The sequence below is a fragment of the Trachypithecus francoisi genome, unplaced genomic scaffold (genome assembly GCF_009764315.1).
Source record: "Trachypithecus francoisi isolate TF-2019V2 unplaced genomic scaffold, Tfra_2.0 Lachesis_group8, whole genome shotgun sequence".
NCBI classification, from domain to species: Eukaryota; Metazoa; Chordata; class Mammalia; order Primates; family Cercopithecidae; genus Trachypithecus; species Trachypithecus francoisi.
In genome coordinates this window covers 103,646,499-103,674,471 of record NW_022681473.1, presented here as the reverse complement: position 1 = coordinate 103,674,471, position 27,973 = coordinate 103,646,499, and the positions used below count along the sequence as shown (strand labels likewise).

Sequence of the window (27,973 nt, the reverse complement as noted above, 5' to 3'; positions counted from 1 at the left end):
ATCATGGAGGGACCCATTTCTCTAAGGAAGTTTCTAATATGACTGTGCCATTTCTTTGCCTTGGGCTGGTCTTTTATCAAGGTTGTTACTGACATGTCTATGCTTTATTGGGGTATCTACTATATGCCAACTATTATACTTGGTTCTCGAGCAATATCATCTTATCTTGATACGTTGTACTAGTGAGAATTACAAGAGACCAGTGGGATTTGATGGCGTGATGTCTCACAGAAAGTTCTCCGCTCCCAGACATGGGTCCCTTGGCTTCCTGCCCCGGAAGCACAGCAGCAGCCATCGCGGGAAGGTTAAGAGCTTCCCTAAGGATGATCCGTCTAAGCCGGTCCACCTCACAGCCTTCCTGGGATACAAGGCTGCCATGACCCACATCGTGCAGGAAGTCGACAGGCCAGGATCTAAGGTGAACAAGAAGGAGGTGGTGGAGGCTGTAACCATTGTGGAGACGCCACCCATGGTGGTTGTGGGCATTGTGGGCTATGTGGAAACCCCTCGAGGCCTCCGGACCTTCAAGACTGTCTTCGCCGAGCACATCAGTGATGAATGCAAGAGGCGTTTCTGTAAGAACTGGCATAAATCTAGGAAGAAGGCCTTTACCAAGTACTGCAAGAAATGGCAGGATGAGGATAGCAAGAAGCAGCTGGAGAAGGACTTCAGCAGCATGAAGAAGTACTGCCAAGTCATCCGTGTCATTGCCCACACCCAGATGCACCTGCTTCCTCTGCGCCAGAAGAAGGCCCACCTGATGGAGATCCAGGTGAACGGAGGCACCGTGGCCGAGAAGCTGGACTGGGCCTGCGAGAGGCTCGAGCAGCAGGTACCCGTGAACCAAGTGTTTGGCCAGGACGTCATCGGGGTGACCAAGGGCAAAGGCTACAAAGGGGTCACCAGTCGTTGGCACACCAAGAAGCTGCCCCACAAGACCCACCGAGGCCTGCGCAAGGTGGCCTGCATTGGGGCATGGCATCCTGCTCGTGTGGCCTTCTCTGTGGCACATGCTGGGCAGAAAGGCTACCATCACCTCACTGAGATCAATAAGAAGATCTATAAGATTGGCCAGGGCTACCTTATCCAGGACGGCAAGCTGACCAGGAACAACGCCTCCACTGACTAGGACCTGTCTGACAAGAGCATCAACCCGCTGGGTGGCTTTGTCCACTATGGTGAAGTGACCAATGACTTTGTCATGCTGAAAGGCTGTGTGGTGGGAACCAAGAAGCGGGTGCTCACCCTCCCCGAGTCCTTGCTGGTGCAGATGAAGCGGCGGGCTCTGGAGAAGATTGACCTTAAGTTCATTGACACCACCTCCAAGTTTGGCCATGGCCACTTCCAGACCATGGAAGAGAAGAAATCATTCATGGGACCACTCAAGAAAGACTGAATTGCAAAGGAAGAAGGAGCTTAATGCCAGGAGCAGATTTTGCAGCTGGTGGGGTCTCAATAAAAGTTATTTTCCACTGGAAAAAAAAAAAAAAGAGAATTCCAAGAAATTTCATATTCAAATGAAAGAGAATTTTTAATTTAATTTTTATGTCCCCAAATTACTTAATAATTTGCTAAAGGGAATAGTTCTCCTTTCCCCCTACATGGATTCCCCATCAGAAGCTCATGCCTTTGAGCGGTATACTTGGCCACTGGGCTGGAAAATTGTCAGTCTTCATACAATGTTTTAGATCCTAGAACCTCAATGGAACCGTTTCTCAAAAATTTCTACCATCTTATGAGAAGCCACACAGATGTGCCTTCATTTTGTAGTATATTAACAAGATGGTAATGCATGTATGTATACAAATCTATCCTGACAGTCTCCTTGAGGGTTGATTCAAAACTCACTCCTCATCTTGGTTTTGTTTGCATGATATGGGAAGAACAAAATATTTATCTTTATGTTCTGACAATAGAAATAGTAGTTGTATGAAATACTCAGTGGGCGAAGCAGTGAATGATAAGGGAAATAGTATTTAGCATGTTGCATTTGCAAAGGAAACTCTTAGAAAAGTGGCTAACTTGAGATTTACTTATACTCCTTAGAGTTCACAGGGATGAATTTAGGTGGAGCTATGATATTTGAAGGAAAAGGTACAGGTCTACTTACAGTAGACTAGATTAGGTGATCTTATTGTGCCATATGTTTTAAAATTACTGATGTGACATACATTAATCTCAAAATAATTATGCTGTGTGAAATAAGCTGGATAAAAAGAGTATAATAATTGATATGGTTCAGCTGTGTCCACACCCAAATCTCATCTTGAATTGTAGCTCCCATAATTCCCACATGTCATGAGCGGGACCTGGTGGGAGGTAATTGAATCATGGGGGCAGATCTTTGCTGTGCTATTCTCATGATAGTGAGTAAGTCTCACAAGATCTGATGGTTTTATAAAGGGGAGTTTCCCTGCACAAGTTCTGTTATTCTCTCTTGTCTGCTGCCATGTAAGATGTGCCTTTCACCTTCCGCCATGATTGTAAGGCCTCCTCAGCTATGTGGAAGTGTGAGTCCATTAAACCTCTTTTTCTTTATAATTTACCTAGTCTCCAGTATGTCTTTATCAGCAGTGTGAAAATGGGCTAATAAATACTTTCTGATTCTTTTTCTATACAATTATTTTAAAGATTCAAAATAAATGACTATGAGTGAGACAAGGAGGATCAATGACTGCTTGAGAAGTAGTGGATGGTGCTGGTATAGGAAGGAAGGATGACAGATGGGTACCGGGAATTTTTAGAAGTGATGAATATGTTTCTTCTCTTGATTGTGGTGATGTTTTGCAGCTGTGTACAGCTGTGCCAGAACTTATTAAACTGTACACTTCATATATGTGGACTTTATTATACATTTATTAAACCTTAATCAAGCTATTAGAAAAAAATGCAATTTTATGGCAATTACCACATTATAATCAACTAATTATCTAGTGTCTGTCTGTTGTACTAGACTGTAAACTCCCAAAAGACAGGCTTTTTCTGTTTTATCTGTGTTCTCAATGTCTAACCTGTGAGATGTTCCTATTAAGTACTCGTTAAATAAGTTGAGTAAGTAAATAGATATGTTATTTAGCTAAAGCACAGACAGCTATTATTGGCTGAGCACTTGCCATATGCTGGGTGCTATGCTAAAAATACATTATGTTATGTATCGTCACAAACCATATTTTTGAGAAAGGCAATTTTGTTATCCCCGTTTTAAAGAAAAGGAAACAGAGCTTAGAACAATTAAGTAACATGCCCTAGACTACTAGCTAATAAGTGGACAACACTGAAATCAAGGCTGGGTGATTTTAAGTCTGTGGTGGTAACCTCTCCACTTGGACCTTTTTGGCATCTCCTTATGGCCTGTGTAGATTTTTAAAGCTGTGACGGGGAAATTTGCAAGGATGTAAGACTCACTTCCTAGCCCCACACTTTCAACACAATGGGAACTTCAGTAAACATTTAAAACTGAATGAATGAACCCAGTGCTGAAAGTCTGGGAAAATCTTTTTCCTTTTGTTTACTTTCCCGGTATTAATAGAGCAATGTTGTCTTACTACACGTGGCTCTGTTTATACTGGCAGAAACCTGAATGGGAAGCAGACTGGGGTACAGCAGGAGCGAATGCCTTTGGGGGAGCCTGGGCTTCTGCCAGCACATGTAGCTGGGGTTCCTGAAAGGCCCGAGGGACATTGCTTCTCCATCCTCACATTGGAGATTTTGTTCCAGGAGGGGGATGAAGAGAGCATGTATTTAAATATTCTTCACAGTTGTATTATTTGTTAGATTCCTCTAAGAGACAGTTGATTTTTGTAGGCCAGTATTAAAATTCCAAAAAGGGATTACAAAAATGTTTGCATTGTAATGTTATAACACAGCTGGAATACACTTTATTCTTCCCTTTTGGTTATAATGCTATCTTATAAGAATTGTAGAATACAAAGTGGTTACATTTCTGAAAATAATATATATATTTTTCAGGCAATTGGTGTTTTTGTGTTCTTAAAAAAGCCATTACAACATCAGTTTATCTCGTGTCTGTGTATGTTTTATAGTAGTACATTAAACACAAACACTGATGAAAGTTTTTTAGTTTAGCTTAAAAGCAGTAGTTCCCAAACAGTTATTTCTATTAGGTAGAGGTCACACTGGGATTTACATGGACTGCTATTTTCCCTGTTGAAAGGGCTACTTTAAAAAAAAATACTTGGAATGTTGTATAGCCACATTAAAAAAAATCCCTTATAGGGATATGGAAGATATGGAATATACCATTGATTTCATTAGGCCCATCATTCACTGGCATGCCCGTATTTGTTTATTAATTCATTCAAAAAATATTTATCAAGGCCATGGTCTGTGTCAGGTGCTGGAGGGCCAATGAAAAATGTTCATAAGTGACATCTGCTTTACTGCAGGGTACTTGCCCTTTCCTCCTATAGTTTTGCTTTTGGAGATATTAGATGTATCAAAATTGTTAATACTTTTATATTTGCTTCTCAGTTCTTGAAAATCACAGGTTATTTAGATCAACTTACTTGACCTTACTGTCCTCATTATATTTGTATAAAATATATGGGAAATACTTAGAAAATAAATATAGAATATTAATTTCATAAAATGGGTTAGTAAGTTCTTATCCTATGTGAGTTATATTATAAATAATGTACCTCAGCCGGGCATGGTGGCTCACGCCTGTAGTCCCAGCACTTTAGGAGGCCGAGGTGGGCAGATCACAAAGTCATAAGTTCGAGACCAGCCTGGCCAATATGGTGAAACCCGTCTCTATTAACAATACAAAAATTAACTGGGTATGTTGGCGCGTGCCTGTAATCCCAGCTACTCAGGAAGCTGAGGCAGGAGAATCACTTGAACCTGGGAGGCGGAGGTTGCAGTGAGCCAAGATTATGCCACTTGTACTCTAGCCTGGGCTACAGGGCAAGACTCCGTCTCGAAAAAAAACTCAAAAAACAAAAACAAAAAAAAACCAAACCTACCTCAGAAAAAGAGTAATAAAATGCATAAAATATAAGAGAACTATTCAGTAAAATTAGCTTGCTTTCTGAATTCGTGCCTGTGTGTGTGTGTGCGTGTGTGTGTGTGTGTGTGTGTGTTAGTGATTTAAACTTGAGCTAAATCTGTTTAGTTTTTGATTTGTGGGTAGTTTGCCTATAACTTGATCTGGCTCTCTTTTTTTAATACCTTTTTTTTTAGGGTCAGAGGTACATATGCAGGTTTGTAATACAGTTAAACTTATTCCACAGCGATTTGTTGTAAGTATTATTGCATCACCCAGGTACTAAGCCTAATACCCAATAGTTATTTTTTCTGATCCTCGGCCTCCTCCCAGCCTCTACCCTCAAGTAGGCCCCAGTGTCTGTTGTTTTCCTCTTTGCGTTGCATCCATGTGTTCTCATCACTTTGCTCCCACTCGTAAGTGAGAACAATTAATATTTGTTTTTTCTGTTCCCGTGTTAGTTTGCTAAGGATAATGACCTCCAGCTCCATTCTTGTTCCTGCCAAGGATATGATCCATTCTTTTTTATAGTTGCATAGTATTCTACAATGTATATATACCACATTTTCTTCATCCAATCTGCCATTAGGTTGTAATGGGTATTTAGGTTGATTCCATGTCTTTGCTATTATTGTGAATAATGCTGCAGTGAACATATGCGTGCATGTGAACTTGATTTCTCTTGAGATGACTTTTGAATGGTTTCCTTATCTTTGTGTTCTGGATTGAAAATGCTAAAGGCTTTTAGAGTGATAATTTCTATTAATCTCATTCTAGCAAATTAAGCTTCTACAAGATGTAGAGGAGTGTTTTTGTTCTAGAAGAAGGGAAATGATTACAGACAGGATTTCTTTTAACTGGCATGAGTGGGTACATTAGAGATGTTTAGGGAAATTCTCTCTATAATGTATTGGTGATGAATGAAATGAATGTATAATATCTTATAATTAAGTTAATGATTACTAATTTGTTGAGAGTCCTTTTTTAATGATATGGAGAAACACTCCAGAGACAGTTATCTGGAATCACTCTGAAGGTGGTTATCTTGAATTTCAGTGTTATTTGAAAACTTCTAGTTATTATAGTCCTATAGTTTTCAGAGATACATGTGATATACATAAACTTGCTTTTTCCCATGACCTCCCTATTGCTCTTTAGGGCTTAGGTCACTTTATATTGTAATTATTGGGCCACTTGTAAATCCCTTCAAGGAAAGGACTGTGTCCTATTGAAGTTTGTATCTCCAATGCTCCCATCAGGGCTTTAAGCAGTTGTTGGCTGCCCTATTGGAAGGGTCCATCATCAAGGCTCAGCAACTTCCTACTATTTCTTGACCCTTCTTCCTTGCCCTGCCTTGTCCAGTTTCTTTCCAGGTCGTAAGAATATCAGGGTTATGTGTGTGGAAAGAACTTGCTTCATCCTCTACTGCAGACAGATCTAGGCTTGCGTTTTCACTTGGTCTCTTATCAACTCTGTGACCTTCGGAACATTACGTATTCTTTGTGCTTTAGTTACTCAATTTGAAAACATGAATAATCATGCTTAATTTATAGAATCATGAGAACTAATTAAAATAATGACTAGCATGATTGTCACATAGTAGGTCCTTAGTGAATGATAGATTCCCATATCTTTTCATCAGTTCACCTTCTTCAGTAATTTTTGAAACTCTTTCACCACGTTAGATTCTTGTGAACTGTTTTCCCTATTTTTTAGTCTCTTCTGCTTCCAGATCAGCAGAGATATTGCTGCCAGATTAATTATTTATTAATTTTATACCGTATGCTAGACATTAGGTTTTTTCTGTCCTCTGTATGATTTTAAACAGACAAAAACAGCCTGTCACTGCTTCGGTTGACAGTCAGTCTGGCCATAACCTAGTTTTTTTAGCCTTATCTTGTGCCATTCCTTTCACATACGTAACAATCCTTACAAATTGAATACTCGTAGTTCTTAGTTATTAGGAATTGGGATGAGATGATATCCAGGGACTCAGGAAGGCTCAAATCCCATCCTGCCAATCACGTCTACCCACTCACCACCCTTCTTTCCCAAAGCAAGGAGGAGCAGAATGAGAATCTGAATACCACTCCCTGAACTCCAGGTCAGAGCTCTGATAAAGCTGGACTGGACTGTGGATTGAGGTATGAACTCAAGTTATACCTTCAACTTCTCTGCCTATTCCATCTCAGTCTTGGAATCTTACTAGTTTCTGGCCAACTGCACTAAAGATTGAAGCGGACATGAGAGAAGGAGCTTGCTAAGAGTTTATTTCAAAGAGTGGCATATGTAACAGGTCTTGCATTCCATTAACTGAACCAAAAGAAAGCTTTAACAAAATGTTATAGAATTAATTAAACTTAAGTTTAAATAGCAATATGCAGCTAAATAGATTTAATTAAGTAAAATTAAAACTTTACTTCCGCAGTTGCACTTGCTACATTGCAATTCTCAATCGCTGCCTGTGGCTAGTGGTGTCTGTATTGGATAGTGCAGATGTCAAGTGTTCCCATCACAGGAAGTTCTATTGGACAGTGCTGTTATAAACACAGTAACGTGGGTCATTTATCACCAATACATGACAGAGAAGATTTCCCTAAACATCTCTAATACGTCCACTCATGCCAGTGACAAGAAATCTTGTCTGTACCCATTTCCCTTTTTCTTGAACAAAAACACTCCTCTATATCTTGTAGAAGCTTATTTTGCTAGAATGACATAAATAGAAATTATCAAACTTGAAAAGCCTTCAGCATTTTCAATCCAGAACACAAAGATAAGGAAATAATTCAAAAGTTACCTCAAGAGACATCAAGTTTGTATGCATGCATATGTTCACTGCAGCACTATTCACAATAGCAAAGACATGGCATCAGCCTAAATGCCCGTCGGTGGCAGATTGGATGAAGAAAATGTGGTACATATACACCGTGAAATACTATGGAGCTGTACTGCCTGGCCTTGAAATCTGGCTGTGCCAGGCCTAGCTGAATGAAACTTATCACTGTCTTATCTCAACTGCAAGATGGGGATAATAATAATATCTATTTCATATGGCAGTGGTGAGGATTAAGCTAATTAGTATGAAATACACAAAAATACTAAAAACAGTGCCCAGCACTGTGCAATGCTATGTTTTTTCTGTCTTGTCTTCCTCCTCCTTGTCCTCCTCTTCTTCTTCCTAAGTCTTCTCTGTTTTTTTTTTTTTTTAAACTAAGAAACACATATTCTTTGAATATGGAAGAGAAAGGAATTTACTTTGCTTATCCTGTAATTTTTTTTTCCTGGAGATGAGCTCTTAGCTGGCTTCTGGGAAGAGAAAATATTTCCTCTGTTTTATCCAGCACTCTGCATAGCCTGTGACAGTTACATGAAAATGTCAGTTTAGATGTGTTAGAGATTGTTTTAGAAGACTATTCCATGTAAGCTGTGCATTGGTTCATTCATTCATTCTTGCACAAGTGTGTGAGGATTGCTTCTTAAATGCAGGGCGCTGTATTTACATCAGATGGGGACTTAGAATCGTCATTCCATGCTGACAAGCCCTCTGCCAAAGGGATCAGTACTCCACTTTTGTATAGAACTGGGACAGGCTTTCCGTCACAATTTTGTTATGAAACTGTCAGGTGAGATGTTGCACTGAATTCCCTTTAGTTGATTTATACAATTTCGGAGATTTTGTTATGGTAACTTGAGGGCTTTTAATTTGATTTTATTGCATTCTTTTTTTAGACTCTTAAGGCAGTGGTGGTTTCATCACTACATCTGCACAATTTGTTATTGGCATTATTGGGAATTGCTGATGTAAAGCAGTCTATGACTTTTGGGAATATTAATAAACTCCTAAAGCACTTATTCAATTAGCTTCTCTGACCTGCTGTTCAGAGGTTGAGCTGTCATTAACTGAGGAAGCTTCCTATGGTATAAGTGGTGGTGAGGAAAACCATTGTCTTTCTTTCTCCTCATCTTTGTCTTGCCTACTTCATTCACTACTTTCTTGGGAGCAGTGCAGGAACAGGCCATCCAATTCCAGAGCTGCAGAGGGTCTCCTATGCCCTAGAGAATGAGAAAGAACATGCTGGTTAGGTTTTATATTACTACTGTGCCTATTTTTGATTAAGAAAATGTTTGCTGTGTGTCCAGAGGTTTAAAAGATTAATAATTTATTTTACATATCTGGAGAATTGCTTCTCTCTGCCTCAAGCATTAGGGCCAGAGTTCTGTATTTTGTCTGCATACAGTTTGAAGTGTTTTCTCTAGGTCTTATAGGGGAGAATCTGAAGACTTCATTGCTCGCTGGTTTCAGTCTTACTAATGTTGGGCCCTTAGATCAGCTTGCTAGAATACAAAAATTATTCTTTTATCGTGACACCAAGTTCTGTACTCTGGGACTCCAAGTGGCCATGGAAAGACTTGGATTTAATGTTAGTGCCTCATGCTATCAACTGCCTATCTGTTGTGAAATTCTTTTGTTGTCAGATTTGTCGTTTCCTTTTTAGATAGTAGATCATCTGATTTAGAGCATGAAGGTACATCTTCCTAAGTTTCTGTGACAGAAAGATATTGAAGAAGAGGGAGAAAAGCCAAATACCAGAGACCAGACAAGCTGGCAGGAAATTGCAAACATGGTGGAATTTCCAGTCTTTTTCATTTTTTGAAGTCACGGATAATTTAAAAACTACTCGCTTTTACTTTTGTTTGTTTCCTTGCTTGCAACCACGTCTATCTGCCAACCTTTCTAAAATGTCATGATGTAATTATTTTAACAGGCACTGTATGCTCCTTTATTTGGGGGATATTAACCTTTCTAAACAAAAGGAATGTTAATATACACTGGAGACACAACTAATGGGATTTCATTTTTCTTGTTAGGCAAGAAGCTTGATTTTTTTTTTTTTTTTAAACTTCTCGTAAAAGAATGCAGCAAGTGAAATAATTGCCTTAAGCTAATCCATGATAGTGATTTTAAACGTGACTTTCCAGATCACTTTTATATGGCTTAGAAAGAATAATGTGATTTTCTTGTTTTTGTTTGCTTTAGCTAAACAGTGTTGAAGGATGATATAAATTCAATGAATTCAAAACAAAGAAAACGCTAATTGCTAATGCGCTAAGTTCTTTTAAGGCATGAAATATTGTGTTTAATTCATAAGCATTGTTTCGTTTTATATAGATTTAATTTTTTTTTAGTTAGTATAGGACAAACTCAGAATAAATTAGCCAGCTAGCCATTTTCTTAATTATTATGTATTCCTATTTGATGTTTAAATATATATGACCTGAATATGTTGTGGTTTTTATTTTTAAAAAAGGAAAAAAAAAAAAGAACGGTCATAGGCTCTCAGATAGTGATGCAAAGCACTTTTAGGATTTCTACAGGGCACCTCCTCTATCCCTGGCTTTCCGCCTCTCCCCTTCCCTACCTTCTTCCCTCCTTCCCTTTAATGAGTATCCACTGAACTATTTTCACATACTTCCTCAATCACCCTTTTGACCAATAGCATGCATTTGCCATGGCATGGCTAGGCTATACATCTTTAGTGTTAAAGATGGTAAGGCTGGCCGGGCGTGGTGGCTCATGCCTCTAATCCCAGAACTTTGGGAGGCCGAGGTGGGTGCATCACCTAAGATTTGGAGTTTGAGACTAGCCTGACCAACATGGAGAACCCCATCTCTACTAAAAATACAAAATTAGCCAGTTGTTGTGGCACATGCCTGTAATTCCAGCTACTCGGGTGGCTGAAGTAGGAGAATCGCTTGAACCCAGGAGGTGGCGGTTGCAGTAAGCCCAGTAAGCCAAGATCGTGTCACTGCATTCTAGCCTGGACCACAAGAGTGAAACTCCATCTCAAAAAAAAAAATATGGTAAGGCTATGAAACAAATGAAGACTAATTGGTCCATGTGGTATAGCCCATGACTTAGGCCTTTTTTATTATGAACTACCTCCCCCACAGTTCCATAGACATGTGTACCCTGAACAAAATATGAGTCATTAATCCCTCTGATGGAGGGACCTAAAACAATGAAGTAGGGAGGAGAGGAAGGAGAATGCTGCTGATTTGAACTGGGATCTTCTCGTCTGTCAAGCCCTTGAACAGCTTTCCCTTTAAGCAACAAAGATGACAAGTTTTTGCTATTTTGGATTAGCGAGAGTATGAAATGGCTTCCCTTTCCTTCCAGGCAAAAATACCAACAGAATCTGACTTCAGAATGAAAGTGCTAATTTCATTTGGTGACTTTCAGATTTGAAATATGGGCTTGAACAGGCATTGTGCATTAGTCAGCTGAGGCAGTGGAGGTTACTTTTACAATGCTAATTATTATTTCATGACAGTGATTTACTTTATGTTGTCTGCTCTTTACACCCCAAACTAGCCATTGTTTTGGGAACAGAATTGGTTGGGTTGTCTTTTCAAAGACAAATCTTACTATTTTATGCATAGAAATACTTTCCTGTAATAAAGAAGAAAGCTTTAGTGAAGAGAATCTTGCATATGAAATGTAATCTGGCTAAATATTCAAAACTAATAGGTTTATATTTTAGTATTGATTTTTAAAGTATATTTTTCTGACATCCTAACCACCTTGCTTTATCTGCATTAAAGTTAAATCTGTTTTACTGGGATGCAGCTAAATTTTTGTTACTCACATTGAACTTAGAAAGGAGCGACACATATAGTTAACAAATAAATACAAAATGAAATCGAGTATAACCCCTTGATGCGTAAAGGAAGATAAGTGGAAGACAGAGCTGATTGCATGTCTGGAAGCATATCTGCCTGATTTATGCTCTAATTTTAGTACTGAGTTTCCTTTGTAATAGTAAAATGTCACATTAGCATGTCCCTTTTAATAATCTAATATGCTACCAGTGACAATAAATACATGCACTGAGTCTAGCTCAGTGTTTCTCAAACTTCAGAGGCCCATGACCCTTCCCGATGTAGTTAAATTGCCCAGATGACCCTCCTGTCATATATTTTTAATTGTAAAGCACTTGAAATTAATCATGTTTTATTTCTTTTTAAATAAGCACCTCAAGAGCAGTGGTGAGCAGTTTTGCTCACGGCACTTATCCACTCTTAAAGAAAATTAAAGATTGGAAAGGGCCTTGCGTCTCAGTGGCAGCAAAGCCATCTACATGGGGGAAAACATAGCAGACAAGAGCTGCATTTGATACTCCTCTACACAGTCTCTTGCCTGTGCACTTCGTGAAAATTGGCACCGGTGAATATAACAAAGTAAAAGCATTTTGAATTATTACCACAAGCCTTCAAGTGGTCATAACCCAAGATTTCAAGTACCTCAGTGAAGGGTGAGGTTTTCTACAATTCGTATGGTAACTGAGTGCCTTTAATTTAAACTACACGGAGCTAATCTTTAGGAGAATTGGAATCTGCCTCTGAACTAATTATGATTTACAGAAATTGATAATTTGTCTTCTGCATGTGTCTGCAGGAAGAAATTACTATTAAATTTGATTAACAAATGACAGATTTCAGCCTAGTAATTTACCATCTTTATTAGCAAACTTAGAAAGCTTCTTATAGTAATCTTTTCACTCACGTCAACTCTATTCTGATAGTTAAAGTTTATCTAGAAGTAACCCCTGCGTGTGGCTTTAGTAAGAACCTACCTTACCTTTAACAAAGAAATCTTGGTGTGGTGTCTCTTTTCAGTAGGCAAGCACTACCCAAGTGCTCACACTGATTTCCCATGGTACTTAGAACTTAATAATAGGTAATTAACTTCCAAAAATGAATAATCTGTTCTTTTGAATGCCTTCCTGCACTCCCTCAAAATATATAAAATTGTGTAAAAGGGAGCAGAGCATTATATCATATATTCACCTTATTTTTCATGCACCACTTTGTCAAATGTTTTTCTTTCTCTTCAAACAGATTGTAATTGTGTAATGGAGGATACTGTTGGCTAAAGCGGTGCCATAATATATGATTGACATTGTGAATGATTCTGAATCCTACTTTGAATGTACATAACTGAGATGTAAAACTATTGTAGCATGACAGTGTAGTGAGGGCATTAAACTTTTCCTTACATGAGTAACATGGTGTAGTTTTCAAAAGTATATTAATGTACATGTTTTTATATAGTTGAAAAAATATTCCATTGTACTAAGCAGCCTAGCAGAATTGTCACAGTGGTTACAAATGCCCTTTTATATTTTCATGTCAGGAGAATCTTATCTTCTTGCATGTCAAAAAGGGAAGTTGAACTATTAGCCTTTAAAGACCCAGAGGTAAAGTTTAATTTTATAATGACATAAAATAAATGTTCTATTATCTAAGTAATAGTTCCAATAGTTCACCAGAAAAGTCTGAAATGGCCTCCTTTCTCAAGGATGCAGCTTGTATGTGATGCTAATATTAAAATGGACCTGCCAAATTGAGTGATGGGAGGTGCTAATAACTCCAAGTGGGGAGATGAAAACAACATATTGAACACACCTGCTGTCAGCTTTCTGTCAGTCTCATTAAGTTATTGAATGGGTGAGTATAATGGTGAAGGAGGGGAGTTAGACGTACGCCAAGAAGCAGTTGCGGGGGCTAGTACCCCACAACATGGTGAGTAAACGGATTGTCCTTAGCTCAGGAAGCCTGCTTGTCCCTGTGGTTCATCCATGACCTTTGACCTGAGGATGCAAAAGAAGTTTAGATTCTTTATAGCAGTCTGTCCTGGGGAGTTGTATTGACAATTAAGATTGTTTTATTCGCTTGTACCCGCATCTTAGTTTCTTGGTGTCGCATTGAGAGTGTGTGTTTATAGGCTTATTTTGTTCAGGTACTCTAAATTTCGTTTTGTCTCTTTCACCTTTATGATGAATCAATAGGTTTTTTTTTTTTTTTCTTCTGACAATGTTTGGTGTTATTATTCTTTGGTAAGTAGGGCTATACATAGTCTGATCTGGGTAGAAGAAGGTCATTCAGGCAGTTTGCGAACACTTGTTGCTAGTAATGATCACTCCTCTAAACTAGAACAATTTAACAACAGACAAAACAAAAACTTAGGAACTGAATTGTGGGAAGCCCACATAAGGCGTGATGGATTCTGGGGGACTCCAGAGGTTAGCCGGTGACCCTTTGGCTTGATCCGTGCCTCTCTCTGACAGCTTTCATTCATTTTAAAGAAGCCTGGGAAAAGTTGATATCCAAAAAGTGCTCGTTAGCTGTCCATTATTCACCCCAACAGAAAAGAAGTTTCTTGAAATGTCTTTCAACAACAGAAAAAAATAAGAAAAAACAAAACAATAAGCAGGCAGGGTATGGTGGTTCAAGCCTGTATTCCCAGCACTTTGAGAGGCTGAGGTGGGGAGGATAGCTTAAGGCCAGGAATTTAAGATCAGCCTGGGCAACATAGCAAGACCCCATCTCTACAGAAACAAACCAACAAAAACCAAAAACCCACAATGGCTTCCTGAAGTTATTTACAGTTGATTTTGTAATGTTTTATGAAATTTTACCTCGTAGGTTAATCCAATTCTGTTTTGCTTATTCTGACTTTGACGTTCACTTGCAGTCCTTAAGCACGTATCTTTTGAATACAAGCCAACCCATGCAGTGGGTGGCAAGGTAAGTCAATTTGGGATTAAAAGGCTGTCAGGGATGATGCTGAAACACATGTGGATATTTGAGAGGTGGCTGCACCGACTTTGCTCCCTGTCCAGCTTGTAAACTGAAGGTCTCTGGAAAAAGGAGCTTCTTAAAGTAATAGGATTCACATGAGCAGAAGAGCCCATCAGAGGTTGTCTGGTTTCAGTAGAGATGATCAACAGATAATGTGCTGAATTGGTAGGCATAGTGAGGATACAAAGAAAAGACATCCTGGAAGCCTAATGAAGACTTCACTTTATTATTTTTTCAGATAATTACTTAGATGCATGTACATTTTCCTTTTAAATTTAGAGTTAAAAAAATCAAGTTGAAACACAAACATAACTTGAGTGAAGAAATGCTTGAGCATCTGGGAGGTAAAGCAAGAGGGTCCTTGGAAGGGTGTGGAGCAGCACAGTGAGGCTGTGACAAACGTCCCTCTAGCCACTGGCCTCTATCAACCCAAAGTGCTTCTCAGAAAACGAGTAATAAAACAAGTAGGATGTAAACATCAGCAACTTAAGTACTTGCCAGCTCAGTTGTTGGGAGTAGGTAAAGCTAAAGATTAAAGATAGCTTGACAAAATCCTACACACTATCCAGCTGAGTTGTACACATTATGAGATGTGGTAGGACAGAATGAGGGTGTTTAAAAAAATTATTGCTATTATGCAGCTGGAGGGCAATGGGCTGAGTTGGGAATATGCCAGGAGAACTTGTGCTGCTTGTGTAGATAAACTTACAGGACTTCAGCTTTCAACCCCATCCAATTCTTTCTGTCAGATTCTCTTAACCTTGTCCTGTCCCTTGCTGAGCACTGACATTTTCAGAGCAGAGGAAAATCATGTTAAATTTATGTATGAGAAGGGGTACGTCTGTGTGTATTGCTGTACTCTGGTTTTAAGTGTTTGGGCTCTTTTGATTAGTTCTGCCCTTGGTTTATTTTGTAGTCTCAGAAGTGCTTATAAACCAGTGCTGGTTAAGAGTCTAATTTAGCTTCTCCTCATGTTCTCTGGTCAGCGTGGTGGCAGTCCTTTGTGGTTGTGCAGAAGAGCCTCAGCCCCTGCTGTGGGACAAAGAGGACCGAATTGTTTGCTGTCCCTGGACAGCTTAGGCCTGTTGCAGCCCAGATGGTGCTTTTTGTCAGTTTAATTTATTGGGATTCTGCCGAAGATTTTGTTTGATGTGTGAGTTTTAACACTGAAGAATGCATGTAAACCTATGTGATGTTGGAGAATTGTGAGAGATGGGCCTGGAAAGGAAGATTGAAGCCAAATTGTAGAGTGCCTTGAAACCTGACAAAGGGGAATATATTTTTATTTTGTCTGTAGATACGTAATGGGGAAACACTGAGGATGACTGAGCTGGAGAGAGACAATGTGAAGGATGGACTGAGTGGAGACGTGTATCAAAGAGTCTGGGTATCAGAGACTTGTATTAGAGAGGGTTGTTGTAGTAATCTAGTCAGGCTATGAGAAATGGTTTGTATTAGAGTGTCAGGAGTAGTCATGGCAAAAATATATAGATCAGGAATGAGAGATGGGTCTCATCTCACACCCTGACTCCAGTCAGTGGCAGTGGTGGCTCCCTGGAGTACACTGCGATAGGAAGGATTTTGTAAAGTTTTGTCTGGCCTCAGTGGAGGGTGAGGTAGGGGAGGAGTTCTATGAACAGTTAGTGATGTCTGCCATGGTTGAAACAATGGAGAATGGGGACAGCTTTTCTGTGCAGATGTTCCTTCTGGTAGGTAGAATCCACGTTGTAATGGGAGAAGTATTACGAATCGTAACAAACTGAATGTGGAGAATCAGTAAATTATGAAAGATGTAAAAGACTACTGATATTTAAGCCTGGCAGACTGGACTTAGAGAAATGACAATTAAAGGAGAAATATCCAGCAAAAAAGATATGATATGGAAGTTCAGGACTGAGATTAGTACCAGAGATTTGGATCGAAAGTGATTTGTATAGAACAGATAGTTGATTTTACTCTTGCAATTTGGATTGAGGGTGGGAAACCAGAGAGGGCTGGGGGTAAATTAGTAGAGGTCAACTTGAATTCATGTGTCCATATCAATGCTGAACTGATTGTGAACATTTTTACAGCTTGAGTCACATTGTAAGGAGACCAAGAAGTGAAGTGAGCATAGTAAGCATTTGGAAGTAGGTGAGTGTTTGGGGTTCTCTATCTACAACTTTTAAGTTTTAACAAAACTCCACGATACTCTATTTAAACTCTTAAATATTACCTTGTTTATTAATTACCAAATTTTAGTATTGACTTGAGCAACAGGTCTCTCCTCTGCTATATTTTGAGATTATATAGAATATTGACACTAAGAAGAAACTCAATCGTAGCTCCTTCTGTTAGAGAAGAAAAAGAACTCAGAAGGGTTAAAATTTTGCCCAACATCACAGAGATAATAGGTAGCGTGGTTGGGCCTGAGACTCAGGTCTTGCAATTTTCCTTCTAAGTGCTTTTTCTGTATTCGATGCTATTTTTTTTTTTAAGAATCTATATGATACAGATTTGAACATTATTTATAGAAATAAAGAATAAATGATGTGCATAATCTGACAATAATTTTGAGAAATGCAGATATTGATAGTCCCCTGCTTTTTGCCCTTTTATTGTGCTGCTTCATTTATATATTCATAAATATATTTAAACTAGTCTCTGAATATTTAGGTCAGTGCTAGTCATTTACTTTTATGAATGGGAAAAGACTGTGTAAGTGAACCAGACTGTTTAGGTTTAAATCTGAGCTCTTCCATTTCTTACCTATGAGATCTTTGATAAGCTTCTTACCTTTGTGTTCCAGTTCTCTTATTTGTAAGATGGGGATGATAATGATGCTTACCCCACTGGGTTACTGTGAAGGTTAAATGAGGGCGGATATGTAAAGTACTTAGAACAGTCTTTGGCACATGGCAAGCTTTATATATGTAAGATCATAGCCTTGAGAGTTGACCTTTTGGATTCAAATTCTAACTCCATCTTTTACTAGTCATTTGACCTTGGACAATTACCTTAATTTTTCTAAGCTTAGATAATAGTATCCACCTTATAGGGCTGCTCTGAGAACTCAGTGAGATAATGCAGATAAAGTACATTCTCAATGCTTGACTTAAAATAAGGACACAATACAAGATAATCATTTTCATTATTACCATCATAATCTTTATAATTAAGAATAATATGATAATGAACATCCATGCACATAACCCCTTATATGTCTTCATGAATGTTTCCTTAGGGTAAGTTCTTAGAAGTGAAATTACTGTCTTCTTCTTGACTTTCTACAAGGTCTTTAATCTTTAAAAAGTTTTGTATATTGAAAAAGACAAGCTTTTGTTGAACACATAGTAGGTTAAATAAGGTTGAACATTTCTTTGTCTATATTGACTTTGTAATTTAGTGTGAGAGTTAAGAAATGAAACTAACTGTGGTAAAATATGCAACGTGAGATATATCTTTGAAAAGGGACGAAGTACTATGGAAACACAACAATTGAAGAGAGAAATTTTGGCAGAGGGAAATCAGGAAAGACTTCATGCAAGAGAGGAAAAAATTAGATATCTATGATGCATAGTGTTTTGATAGATGAAGATAGGTAAGCATATTCTTGGCATAGCAAGGTTTGTCATATGGCCATTTCTGTCACTGGAGCCTTAGGGTTTAAGTGCATATACTAGCCCTTGGCTTTGGAGACTTAGAGACTGGTAAGGAGCTTATCTTCTTCTCTCCACTCACTGTGTTCCTCCATCTAGAATCTCTTTATCTTCCTTCCATCTTCTTCAGGACACAGGCAATGTTTGGATTTCCTAGTTTCTTTCAGAAACATGATAGTACATTCTGTATTGCTTAAGACAGATTCAGGCTAGAGTAGACATACAACTCTTGAGTTGGTCAAATTGGAATTCAGTTGCTGGGTTCTCCATGATTACTTTAATCTGATTTCTCTGAAGAAAAGTTAATCTGTTGGTATGATCCGATGGCAAGGCTTTACAAGTATACGTGTTTTAATGTAGTTGCAATTTTTAAGGTAAGTTAAAGCCTTTCCAATTGTTACTTATTTTTCAGTGACAGTTACGACAAATGGCTGGCATAATTTATTTTTGCTTTGTAGATAGGCATAACTAGAGATCTTATATTTTGGGTATGCATTTTTTATGAATTTATAGAATTTTAGCCTAAGACATTGGATTAGATGTTAAAGCATTTATGTTGACAAGCGAGAAGTAAATTGTATTCTGATCCAGTTTGTATAATAATGTGTGACCAACCCAATTCACGAAGTTTGTATTGGTAATTTTGCATTGCTATGGGACTTAAGTTACATATATAAGAGTTGACAGTTATTTCAGCATGTGTTAGTCTTGAACTCCAGAAGGTAAAGGGGAAGTTCTGCTATTTATTTTCTGTTCAAAAACAGAGAAAAAAAAGAATCTTTATATTATTCTCTGTCACACACCGGTAAATACATAGTCTTCCCAAATCCACCATTAACCAATGCTGTGAGCTGCTTAGTTTGCTTGTTTCCCTAAAGCTTTCATGTGACAAATTTATAATTTTATATGTTATTTCTAGGTCAACAGTTAGATTAATGTTTTATCTCCTGAGCAAAAACACAGTGCTTCTTTGTAAACTCTGTTATCTTACTGAAACTGAAAATTGCAAAACAAAGAATTTTCCAGTTCTCACATTCCCTGTTGGAGAACAGTGTTTATATAGAGGTTATCTTGTGGTTTATTTTATATTCTACTTAACTTTAAAATTTCTGCAGGTGGAATAAATATCCTACTTAAAGCTTTCAAATCTTATTAATTAAAGGTAGTTAGTTGTCATTACTGATGGTTTACTATATTTTATTTATTTTTGCTTCATTGTAGCTCAGGAGGAGGCCACCTAAATTGATCAGAATATAAACTTATCCTACTCCCTGAAACATACTTAGTGCCAGCAACAGCAATATACTCAAGAAATACTTGTTAGGTGAATAAACTGATAATGACCTAGGAGGATGCAAGTCTTACAAAGTAGTTCAGAATATGCAGATTTTACCATCAGTCTGAGAGTTGGTAACTTTGAACATTTTCTATTTGAGCTAGTATGAATTTAATTTTTTACAATGCGATATGTCATCAGTTCTTAAGTAGGCCTGGGAACTCATTCTTTTTGAAATCTATTACATTTTAAAGACTTTATAACAACATTGTCTTCTATTTGCATGTATTTAAAGTTTTTTATGTTCTGGCTGGTCACAGTGGCTCATGCCTGTAATCCCAGCACTTTGGGAGGCTGGGATCACTTGAGGTCAGGAGTTTGAGACCAGCCTAGCCAACACTGAGAAATCCCCGTCTCTACTAAAAGTACAAAAATTAGCTGGGCATGGTGGCACATACTTGTAATCCCAGTTACTGGGGAGGTTGAGGCACCAGAATATCTTGAACCTGGGAGACGGAGCTTGCAGTGAGCCAAAATCACGCCACTACGCTCCAGCCTAGGCGACAGAGCGAGACAAAAAAAAAAAAAGAAAAAGAAAAGAGAACATATTATATTGTGTGACTCCATTCTCAGACCAGGGGAAATTTGATTTTAAATATATCCCATTATTTGATGTATATTATGACCTGTTTTTTTTTTCTTTCCACAACCCCATCCCAAAACACTTAATAGATTTCAGTAACTGAGTCAGCTTCATTATTAAAAACTCTTAGCATAGCCAGTTCTAGTTATTTTTCAGAGTGTTCCTAGAAAGACACATCCTAAAGGAGATTGATTGTCATGAAAGATTTTGTATTTCCTCAAAGGAACAGTAGAGCTTGCATTTGTGATGAAAGATGGAACAGAGATAATCATAGAAGTGACCCAAATGCCATAAAGGCAAAAATACAGCCATAAACCTACATATTATTTTATTTTTATTTCTATTTAATAAACATTTTGGGTATGTACAGATATGAATCTTAGGTAGTCATTATGCTCAAACAAATTTTTCAGGCATTGAGGGAACACATGATTGGAGTGGACTCCAGATGAACCATGTAGTCAGCCAGCGTTCAGGATACATATGGGAACACTAGCTTTATGGCAGCTGGATAATTTGGAATCTCATCCTTATAACTTGGATGCCTGGTCTGGCATGGTAGAGTAGACCTGATGAGCAGACTGACTTGAAATCTGATCCGAGGTACTTTAGTGATCTTATTGGAAACACAGAATAACTTAGAATACCTGGAGGGATCAAATTTTTTTTTTCTACCTCTTTTAAACTAAAATACTATGAATCTCAGTTGGGCATGAGAGGTAGTGAATTGAAGAGGGTTTGTGTCCGAGCTCTCTGGTCAAAGCTTTGATGTACTTATTCTGTGCTATAAATTAAAAGGGAATTCATTCTCTTAATTGGTGATTCTGAAGAGACTTGCTGAAAGTTGCCCAATTTGTAATTAAGCTTTGGATCTAATGTTCTTTTCTTCATTTTCTATACTTTGATATTAGATAGCTGCTTGTATGACTATACATTATGAAATAATTGGATACATGTTAAAAATGAAAACTAAACTCTGCATTAAGTAAAATTAGTGAAGAGGTAAAAGGTAGGGGTGGCCTCTATGAAGCAGGTATGAGAAAAGCTCCATGAAGATATGATTACATTTGTTTGATTTTTTTTAAATTGCAACATGTTTAGATGGATATTTATAAGAAGGTGGAATAGACCTCTTTAAAATAAAAAGTACAAGAGCTTACAAATCATATAGCACTTGCAATCTCCTCCCCTCTTCTTACCACTTTTATGCTGGGAAGGATTAAGAAATCTGAATATTTGGAGACAAAGCAGTGTGAGATGTAATTGCCCAATACTGAAGGAGAGTTGAGCCATAGCACACACCAGAGTAGGGATGCTATAACCAGTTATGCAGGTGGAGACACAGTGTGGTTCCTATGTGGGAGTAACTGCCGTTGGTCAGTGGCGGCCTTCCAAAGGCTTAAGTGATTATGATGCTTGAAAACATGTTGGGTTCAAGGATTTATAATCTATCTTTAAAAGACAGTAAATTAAAGGTTAAATAGAGTGCACTGGTGTGTACCTTAGATATTAGTTCTTTCTTTCTCCAAATGGTAGTTTCTCTAGAATTTGAGACATGAACACTAGGTAATTTAGTATTAGGCAAATATTTAAACAGTTTAAATGAGTTTATTGCATCCCGGCTCTATTACTTACTAGCTGTGTAAGTAACCTTAGGCAAATTATTTGAATTTTTTGCGACTTAATTTTCTCGTCTATAAAAGACATTTAACAATGGTTTCTACCTCTTAGGGTTTTTGTGAATATTAAATGAGTTAACATATGTGAAGTACTTAGAATCGTTTCTAGCATATAGTAACACTATATGCGTGTTAGCTGTTATGACGGTGATAATGATGTTCTCCTCCTCCTCCTCTTTCTCCTTTTCCTTCTGCTAACATTTGTAGAAGTGTGAACTATCTCTCAGTTCATCTACTCGCTTCATCTGAGAAGAGCCAGTCTTCCTGACCAGTATTTTACAACCCGAGATACCTACTTAGGGCCAACCAATATGCTTCCAGCTTTGTGCTTAGGTTATTTCCAACCAATCACTTAAAAGCAGGACTCAAAATTCAACCTCAGTTCAGTAATGGTCATTATTTTTTTCTGGTCATCCCTAAGGCTTATTTATTACTAGACACATCAGTATGACCCTCTCATAACATTTTTATCTATTAAAAGTTTCCTGAGAAATGGATTTTTAATAAACCATGATCACAACAACATTATTATCACTATCCATGGTGTATGAATTCAAGCACATCTGTGGCCCTAGATCTAGTTTGTTTATAGTATTGTGATAGAAGTCATGGGGTAAATACAAAGAGGGTAAAAAGGAAAAAAAATATATAACTTAGTGGGGAAGACATAACAAATGTGTATCAAACGTTAAACAGCATTAAGAAAAAACACTAGTAAAGAGCCAAGAGAGGTTAGAGTAAGGAAACAGAATGCCTGCCCCAAGTTTTGGGGCAGAAATAGAAATATAGAAGGCAGGATCTCAATATGCAGAAAGGAACGGTGCAGGCCGAATGGTGGAGGAAGAATATCTGTGGTGCCTTCAGAGAAACCATGAGCAAACTGGTCTCACTGGAAAAGAGAGGTGCTGTTGAGAACTAATAGGAGAGCAAGGTGGTAAGTTTGGAAGACAGACAATTATGTGGAAAGAAAAAAATTCTGTTAACTGCAACAACTAATGTCTACAACCTATCAAATTAATACGTGTATTAAGCACTGATAATACCAGCTAAATCTCAGTCAGGAGCTAACGAACTGGAGAACATCGAGGACCTAGCTGCAGAAGCATATCAGAGCTGCTGGCCCTGAAAAACCCTGAAAGAGCCGGAAATTAAGAATTTCATCTTTGGACTCAGCCAAACTTAGACAGACTTGGTTTTAAACTCAGTTTAGCTGCTTACTAGTTGTATTAGTGGAAACATTAATTAATTCTCTGTACCTCAATTTCCTCATCTGTAAAATGGTGATAAGATTAATTTGAAGATGGCACCTTTGAAATGTGTAAGGATTGAATGAAATGGGTAATTTATGTAAAGCTCTTACCAATTAAAACATATAGTGAGTACTTACTTAAGGGTCACTAATATTAACAGCAGCAGAGTATGTTTCAATGAGACAGAATAAGTTCAATTTAATTTTTTTTCATGTTGAGATGCCATGTAAAATGTGAACTAATGTTCCACTTCTTTAGAAAGAAGTTGGAAACACACTCATACTTATTTTTAACCTTACTACGGTGAAATGACAACGCTTCTAATTCTGGCTGTGAAAACTAGTAATACTTTTAAAAGGATTAAATTGTGAACAAACACATCAGGAAAGAACTTAAATCTAGTGTTTCCTGACTTCTTGTTTTGGTTCTGATTAATTAAATTTTTTTCAGAAAGGGTAGAAACCAAGAGTAGGTACAATTGAAGAGTTAATCAGAAAATTAAATAAGGGTACTCATTAACCATGTGTTTTAGTAATAGAGGTTTTACTGTATCGGGAGTTCCCACTTGTTCTTTTTCTGCAAATGTGACACTCAGTTTTATTTTTAAATGCTGACATAAATTGAAAGTCTTTTATAACCTCTGAAGCCTGGTTCTCAAAATGCAGTCCATGGATCCTTGGAGGCTCCCAAGTTCCTTTTGGGGGATCGATGAGATGAAAACTATTCTCATAACACTAAGATGTAATTGCCTTTTTTGGGTGTGTTGACACTTGCTCTGATGGTGCAGAAGCAATGGTGGGGAAAGCTGTGGGAGCCTTAGCCTGAATCGAGTTAGTGGCACTCAGCTGTCCTAGAAGTCATTGTATCCTTCACCTCCACATGTAGTAAAAAAGAATATCCCTGATGAAGCAGTAAAAATTACTAATTTTATGAACGCTTGACCTTGAGTTACATGTTTTTAAAAATAGTCTGTGTGAAGGGGAATTACAAATAAAGCATTTTTGCTACATACGATTACTTGTCTCAAGGAAGAGGACTGGGGAGATTGAGTTAAACTATAGTTATTCAGACTTGGGTATTTGGCAGACATTTTCTGGAAAGCAGCGAGCCTGTCATTTTAAGAGAAACAATGCACAGTATTGTCAGTGATAACATTAAAGATTTCAAGTGAAAATATGAATTTTTTTAAAACGTGCGTCTTCCTCTGTGAACTTGACAAATTCCTAATGAACCATTGACTCTTCGTATGATATTGGTGGTGATACTAATGAATGTGACTTTTTTGAAACTGAATAATGAAATGTGTCAGCATTTGGAAAAGCACTGCATAACTCAGTGAATGAATATTTTCCAAATGACCATTACATGATTTTAAAAAATCATGAGTGTCTAAAAGATCCATTCAAAGTGTAGGATTGACTAATGAGTTTTAATGTAACAGAGTATGAGAAGTTCTTTGATATGGTTTCAGATTCCACAATCCAATTTAACCATTAAGAAACCACCACTTGTTGAGTTTTGGTCTAGTATCAAAGGAGAATAACCATAATTATCTGAAAAGACTATTAAAATACTTTTCCTTTTACAACAATATATCTACATGGGGCTATTTTATTTCCCATATACTTCAACACAAACAATGGATCACAGCAGATTGAATGAAGAAGCAAATGTGAGAAGCCAGTTGTTCTCTATTTAGCCAAACTTTAGATTTGCAAAATTCTTTTCAAAATTTTTTGCTGTGGAAAATGTAGTTATTTTCACAAAAATATGTTAACATGTGATGGATTTATTAAGTGAATTCATAAGATTCTTTAAAAAATATTATCAGTTTTATTTTTAAGAGTTTAAAGTGGTTCTGACATCATGAACTTTGAGAACCACACCTCTGATGTCGTACAATTAAATTTTCCTATGAATTTTTATGGTTTACCAATGCATGAGATTGCCATCTCGTGACAAAATAGGGAAATGCAGGCATTTTTGGAAAGCTCAGCCTTAAGGACTTGGAGTGATTTCTAATGACTACTTGTTGGAAATGTATCAAGAGAAAGATATAAGTTCAGATTTCCAAGGGCTATGTCTTAAAATATATGTGCCAAAAATATTAATTTTCAGAAGGCAAGCAAAAAACAGTTAATTAAATGGGTATTTTTAAAGGGCTGACATTGGTTTGGGGCCAGTCTTCTGTGAAGAACACGTTTCGTTTTTGTGTTCAGTATGTGTATTTCCTGTTACACAGAGCCCCTTTATATATGATGTTATGGACTGCTCGAATGTGTGTTTACTGTTCAAAACACTGATAAATGTTTGTGGGGATATTCTGGTGGCATGCAGTGGTCCCCCTTTATCCTCAGGGAATGTATTCCAAGATCCCCAGTGGATGTCTGATTCTGAGGATAGTACTGAACCCTATACAGACTATTTTCCCTATGCATACATGCCTACGATAAAACTTAACTTATAAATTAGGCACAATAAGAGATTCACAACAACAATAAAACAATTGTATCAATATACTGTAATAAAAGTTAGATGAATGTGGCTTCTCTCTCCAAATATCTTATTGTACTGTACTCACCAATTTTCAGACCCCCACTGGCCTAGGGTGACTGAAACCGTAGAAAGTGAAACTGCAGGTGAGGGGGGGATTAGTGTAACATCACTAGTGATTGACTTAAGGTTTAGTCATTGGTTGGTACCACAAACTTGGCTGATAATATTCTTTCTAAAGGGAAATGTGATCAATTCTTTATGATGTAGAGTTTAAGTCCATACTCTGGTAAAGAGTTTGAATTTGCTGCCCTTAAATACTACATCACTGTAGTTCTGTGTGATGTGTCCTGTACAAACATGCAGAGTAAACATTGTTCCTTGCCTTTGCTTTCTTGAGCACTAAAATACACAGTGTCAATATGCACAAACATGTGGAAGGACATATAGACAAATACAGCCTTAGCCAAGTCATGAGAGATGCAGCTGCAAGAAACAGGCTCATGCATAATGAACATTTATGCTATGGCATAGCTTGTGTTTTTGCATCGATGAGCTGTGTGAAAAGGAAGGAACCTCACTTAATTTTCATTCAGTTAGAATGAAGGCCCACTGGTCAGTTTTTTGACTCAATTCAGCTGATTGTTTTCAGAATAACCTGTTCTTTTCTAACAGTTGTGTGTAGGGACAGCTGCACTCTGATGAAATGACTGTGAGCCTATATGCTAACTACTGTACGAATTTTCTGTCTATATTCACTATGTGCCCAGTGACCCCGATGATGAATATTTTAGACATCTTCATGAATAATGTGACTGCCCACAGGAGAGCTGCTTGCGTGTTTGTAAGGCTGGAAATGCTATCAGGATGATACCAACTCCAATTCTATGTACCAGTGTGAAGATAATAAAATACCTAAGTAAGGTTGTTGGTCAAGATTGTCTTTGAGGAATCATGGATGCTCTGAAATTGAATGCCAAGTTTTACATGTAGGTGGATGTATTTTTTTTTGAGAAAACACCACAGATTTTATCAGACTCTCCAAAGGGATGTGACCTCATAAAGACTAAGAACTACCAGATAAGCTTTACAGTTTTGAAAGTGCTTCTCCATATATTTTTATTTGATCCTCCCAGTGATTTTGAGGGAGGCATGTTGGGCATTCTCTCCCTTTCTCTCTCTCTCTCTCAACAGAAGAGCATGACTCAGAGCTTAAGTGGTTTTGTGCTTCATCCTGTAAGCACTAGGAGCCTTTGAGGGTTTTAAGTGAGGAAGTGATCTGATCAGATTGTCCTTTAGAGAGATTGCTCTGGTGGTAGCGTAGAGGATGTTTTAGGGGAGTAGGAGGCTAGTTAGGACATCATTGGGAAAATAAGGTAAGAAAAGATGGTTGGCCCTAAGTTTGTTGCAGTCAGATTGGAAAAGAGGGGAGGAATTTGCTAAACAGCTTTGATTTTGAAGAACTGATGGAACCTCAGGGAGAAAAGACCAGTAAGCAATTGGAAGTTCTAGTCTGGGACTGGTGAGGTGAGGAGGACCTCGCGCAGGGTGTATAGAGTGAAAAGTGAAGAGTTTCTGGAGAGAAAATGTCAACTAGTGTTTGGCTGGAGTGATGGTCTTAGGGAAGCATAGGGAGATCCAGGAGTGGCCAAGGAACATCACTTTTTTCACTCCATTCTCTCTATTCCTGGGTTGGCAAATAGGGATTAAATGTATTTTTTAACCTTGTTCATTTACTATCAGATTATTTCCATTTTTATTTCTCAAGGACTTTAAATTTATGAAATTTACATAAATCAGTCATACCACTCTAATCTACCTTCTACTCAGTGGAGGCATCAAGCAAAGGATGGGTTAAGGGTACTCCCCTATAACCAGTATGATCTTCTCCATTCTTAGGTGTGGAAATTGACACATTATCAAGCATATGTAAGTGCCATACCATTCCAACTTTACATACCTCTCACCACCCCTGCCGCACCTCACCTCCCTAATAACACTTCTGGGACCATGGTTGCTTCAAGATCAGCTAACTTTTTCCTCAGTGATTCAATGCAGAATCCTCAGTAAGTAGAGCATTCCTTTTGATGGCTTTACTAATACCCAGATCTCATAGTTCTTTAAATCCCTCAACTAAAATGACCTTCATCTTCCTTTCATTTTGGCTGTGCACACACATGCCACACCTAATAGATCTGCTCCACTTTGAATATTTCAAACTCTATTAGTCTTCGCTTTGAAATAGCCTTCTAACTTCTACCTGCCCCATCCATGTTTCTCCTCAACCTGTCTTCTCTTCTCCCGTTCCATTTCTTGTTCTGTCCGTGTTTTCCAGTTGGGAAGA

The 27,973-nt window shown here is 37.8% G+C and overlaps 1 protein-coding gene and 1 pseudogene across 7 annotated transcripts in view; both read left to right on the top strand.

Moving 5' to 3' along the window:
• The window catches only part of CADM1 (cell adhesion molecule 1), a 336,635-nt gene that overhangs the window by 148,028 nt on the left and 160,634 nt on the right, over positions 1 to 27,973 (top strand). The window lies entirely within an intron of this gene.
• Positions 184 to 1,475, top strand: LOC117081471 (annotated as a pseudogene). Its single transcript, XR_004436170.1, has one exon. The product of XR_004436170.1 is annotated as a 60S ribosomal protein L3-like (transcript).